Here is a 4,766-nt window from a genome sequence, read left to right on the forward strand (position 1 = left end):
GAATTTTGAGGGTTACATTCGTCGAAAGTGCAGCGTGGAGAAGTCCTGCGAATTGCCAATGTTGGGTGGAACTGAGAAGGTGGTCATCTTGGGGCGTGGGACGATGAACGATCAGGACGGACAAACGGCTATGCAATATGTCCAGTGGTGATCACATAGGAATTATGCTGTAATCACGCGGCCTGCACCAGCAAACAGTAATTAAACGCCCCCACCTTCTCGCCTAATATTTCTTTGCAACCGCCTGTTTACCTCGCCAACAGCGCGAGTGTCTTTCAATCCACATCGGACAGGTGGCGTCCAGATGGCAACGCTTTGCTGGGAGTTTGATGCCTGGAAGCCACGGGCAGGATCCAACCGGATGACAGATGCCCGCGACTCGACCATCGAGCGGCGGCGACGATTTCGTTCAACCCTTCTTCAGCGAGAAGGGGCGCGGCAAGCACGTACCAAGGGCCGTGTTCATCGACCTGGAGCCCACGTTGATCGGTAAGTGCCGGAGTGAGGAGAATGTTGGGCGTTCTCATAAGTCCTTCCCGTGCGGAGAGGGGGCAGTGTGTGGCATTTGGTTAAATTCCTCTCTGTGCCGCCACACAGAGGAGGTGCGGACCGGCACCTACCGGCAGCTCTTACCACCGAGCAGACTCATCACCCGGCAAGGAGGACGCCGCCAATAACTACGCCCCGGGGCCACTGCCTCCATCGGCAAGGAGATCGTGGATCATCTCGTCCTGGATCGCCATCCGCGAAACTGGTAGTTGCTCAGGGAACTGCAAATTGTTCCGCGTGCATACAGCGTCAATGAATCCGTTTGCCACTGCAGTATTCGCGAGTGCTGACGGCCACGGTGTTCCCAAATACTCATTGTCTCCGCTCTAGTTATCACTGAGATAACTCACCCGACCATCTCGCTCTGCGCCGCGCTGTAGAGAACACCATAACCCTCTCGTGTCGCTCCTTCCCTTTAAACGTTGGCACATAAATTGAGACTTTTCGTCCTTCTCCACCCTCAGGCCGATCTGTGCACTGGACTGCAGGGGTTTCCTCATCTTCCACAGTTTCGGCGCTGCGGCACCGGCTCGGGCTTCACCTCCCGCCTCATGGAGAGACTCTCCGTCGATACTGCAAGAAATCCAAGCTGAGTTTTCGTCTACCCGGCGCCCGCAGATCTCCACGCTGTGTCGAGCCCTACACGCACGTGTGCAGTGTCACCCACTGCACCCTGGAGCCTCCGACTGCCCGCCCTCATGATGAGACAACGAGGCCATTTACGACGTGTTGTCGAGAACCTGGACATCGAGCGACCCACCTATACCAACCTCAACCGCCCTGATGGCACAGTTAGTGTCGCAATCACCGCCTCGCTGCGGTTCGACGGCGCTCTCAACGTGGACCTGACAGAGTTCCAAACCAACCTGTTCCCTACCCACGCATCCACATCCCGCTCGTCAACTATGCATCCAATTATTTCTGCAGAGAAGCTTACCACGAGGAACTGTCCGTCGCCCAATTGACCAACGCCTGCTTCGAGCCGGCCAACCAGTTGGTGAAGTGCGACCCTCGCCAGGGGAAGTACATGGCGTGCTGTATGCTGTACCGCGGGGACGTGTGGCCCAAGGACGTCACGCCTCCATCGCCACCATCAAGACCAAGCGCTCCATACAGTTCGTGGACTGGCCCGACCGGTTCAAGGTGAGTGTGTGAAAACGCTCGCGTTTCCATGCCCACCCATGCAGTCTAACTCATCTGCTGGAATACCAACATACATGCAACGACTCAGAATGCATCCTTGGCACCATTTGTACTCAGCAAATAAATCATATCAGTACCCGAAGAGACACGCACACACCCTTGTGACGGGTGTGAATATTTTGCAAAGGGTGCAGGAAGGTCTCATCCGCACAGTCCTTGTCCTTGCGGCCTTGCGTTTTTGGGAGAGGATAGATAGGCTAGGGCTCTTTTTCATTTCGGGCATAGTATTCTGCGCGGCAGGACTATCCTGGTGTGCAAGATCACGAGGGACATAGATAAGATGTGCTCTCATCTTAACACCTCAATACTGGATGTCCTCTACGTGAGGCGAGAGATGAGATATTTAAGAAGGACCTCCCGAACAATTAATCTATTCAGAGGGTATCCGCATCTGGAACGAGTTGTCAGGTAAAGCTAGAATCCCTTACATTTGCCACATTTAAGCATAGATAGAATTCGCAAAACATAGGATGCACAGGAATGGTTTAGAAGGATAAATGCCTTGTGCATGCAAATGAGACGAGCCCAATATGCCAACTGTGGGGCATGGACAAGATGGCTGGAAGAGCTCGCTTCCCTGCTGCACAGCATCATACCTTCATGACTCTAACCACACTTGTATCGGAGCTTGCGGCTCTGATGGCAATCCGAGAATAATTACAGCCAGAGATTTATTTAACGGAATCGTAAGCTATTAATCATGATCATTTGTACAATTTAAGGGCGCTGTACTATACTGACAATGCAAGCATTTTGAGCAGGTAGAATGAATTAAAACAATTTTGTTTTGCGGCCGCAGGTGGGCATCAACTACCAGCCCCCGACGGTGGTGCCGGGGGGCGACCTGGCCAAGGTGCAACGCGCCCTCTGCATGCTGAGCAACACCACCGCCATCTCCATGGCCTGGGCCCGCCTAAACCTCAGTTCGACAAGATGCACGCCAAGCGGCCTTTGTCCACTGGTACGTGGGAGAGGGGCTGGAGTTCCAGGACGCGCGGGAGGACATGGCGTCGCTGGAGAAGGACTACGAATAGGTGACCGTGGATTCCACCGACATGGAGAGAAGGGGGGAAGACGAAGAATAAATGTATTAATTTAGTAGTTCAAAGTTTAATTAATACAGATTTAATAGATTATATTGATAGATATTATACTTATATGATAAAATTATTTTAAGGACCGATTGTTTTGTCGATTATTTGAGAAGTCGGAGAATGGAAAATAACAACATTGTTAGGCAAAAAGTGGGAGAGTAATTTGGGAGCAGCTGTTCTTATGTAAGTCCTCATCCTACATGTAGGGATCATTTAAAGAGGAGGTGGTAGGAATTCCGTTCTGGCGTATTCCACAGAACATGAAGGACACGGATGGCGGTTTTTCTGAAGCTTGGATGGTAAATTCAGTCAATAAGAAAAGAGGAAACTACCTCGGCGGCGCAGTGGTACAGCTCGTGTTTACAGCGCCAGAGACACGGGTTCGATCCTGACTACTGGTGCTTATCTGCACGGAATTTGTATGTTCTCCCTGTCACCGCGTCCGGTTTCCCAGCGTGCTCCGGTTTGCTCACACACTCCAAAGTCTTACAGGTTCGCAGATTAATTTGGCGTCTGCAAATTGTCCCTAATGTGTAGGATAATTTTGAGGTAGAGGAACTGCTGGTCGCCGCACGGTCGGCCAGCCGACGGGACTCTTTTCGCGCTGTATACGTGAAAAACAAAAAGCACTTGAAGGAAACTGATGAGTCTGAAGTAGGGCCTCGAATCGAAACATGCAAATATTCATTTTCTCCAGATTTGCTCCCTGACCGCGTCTATTCCAGCATTTTGAGTCTATCCAGAACAAGGGGTCACAGTTTAAGGATAAGGGGGAAATCTTTTAGGACCGAGATGAGGAAAAAAAATTCACACAGAGAGTGGCGAATCTCTGGAATTCTCTGCCACAGAAGGTAGTTGAGGCCAGTTAATTGGCTATATTTAGGAGGGAGTTAGATGTGTCCCTTGCGGCTAAATGGATCAGGGGGTATGGAGAGAATGCAGGTACAGGATACTGAGTTGGATGATCAGCCATGATCACATTGAATGGCGGTTCAGGCTCGAAGGGCCGAATGGCCTACTCCTGCACCTATTATCTATGTTTCTATGTTTCTATCTTCGGTGGTAAACCAGCAATTGTAGTTCATTCCTCTAAAGAAGTTAAGTTTGACACACTGTAACTTTACTGAGTATTTATAAGGTACATGTGAAGCACGTCCCAGTACTGACTGCATCTAGTCTTCAGGCGTACTGGAACCAAGGGAGGAGCAAGGGGAAGATATCACAGTTATACTGAGATGACCAAGGCGTGGTTAGTGGTATTGAGGTAGCTACATTATAGGTTGCATGCATAAACCATCTACAATTCCAACACAAAATGAAATACAAGTAAGTTTTAGGATGTTGAGATGGGACAGGGTCCCGATGGAATATACAAAAAGGAGCAAAGCACTTAGGAAGGGAATCGGGATGGTCAAATAACTTTGGCCAATGGGATATGAATTTCAACTATATATAGATTATACGAGGGGAGACGGGGAGAGGGAAGGTGATAGAATTTAATACTGAGAAGTGTGAGGTGTTGCATTTTGGGACGTCGAACAAGGGAAAGAGCTACACAGTAAATGGCAGGACTCTGAGGAGTGTTGTGGGGCAGAGGGTTCTAGGGGTGCAGGTGCACGGTTCCTTAAAGGTGGAGTTTTTGTTAGATAAGGTAGTCAAACAGGCTTATGGCACATTGATCTTTATCAGTCAGAGTAATGTATATGGAAGTTGGGAGGTCATGTTGCAGTTGCATAAGTCGTTGGTGGGACCGCATTTAGAATATTGTGCCCTATTTTTGGGCACCATGTTATAGGAAAGACATGTTCAAGCTTGAAAGGTTTCAGACACGATATACGAGGATGTTTCCAGGACTAGAAGTTGTGAGCTATAAGGAGAGGTTGAGTGGGCTGGGTTTCTATTCCTTGGAGCGCAGGAAGA

At 49.7% G+C, this 4,766-nt stretch overlaps 1 pseudogene; it reads left to right on the top strand.

Annotated features, from left to right (window-relative positions):
* Positions 1-368: 368 nt before the first annotated feature.
* Positions 369-2,786, top strand: LOC116978426 (annotated as a pseudogene).
* The last annotated feature ends 1,980 nt before the right edge of the window (positions 2,787-4,766 follow it).

This window comes from Amblyraja radiata, chromosome 11 (genome assembly GCF_010909765.2).
Source record: "Amblyraja radiata isolate CabotCenter1 chromosome 11, sAmbRad1.1.pri, whole genome shotgun sequence".
Classification (NCBI taxonomy): Eukaryota; Metazoa; Chordata; class Chondrichthyes; order Rajiformes; family Rajidae; genus Amblyraja; species Amblyraja radiata.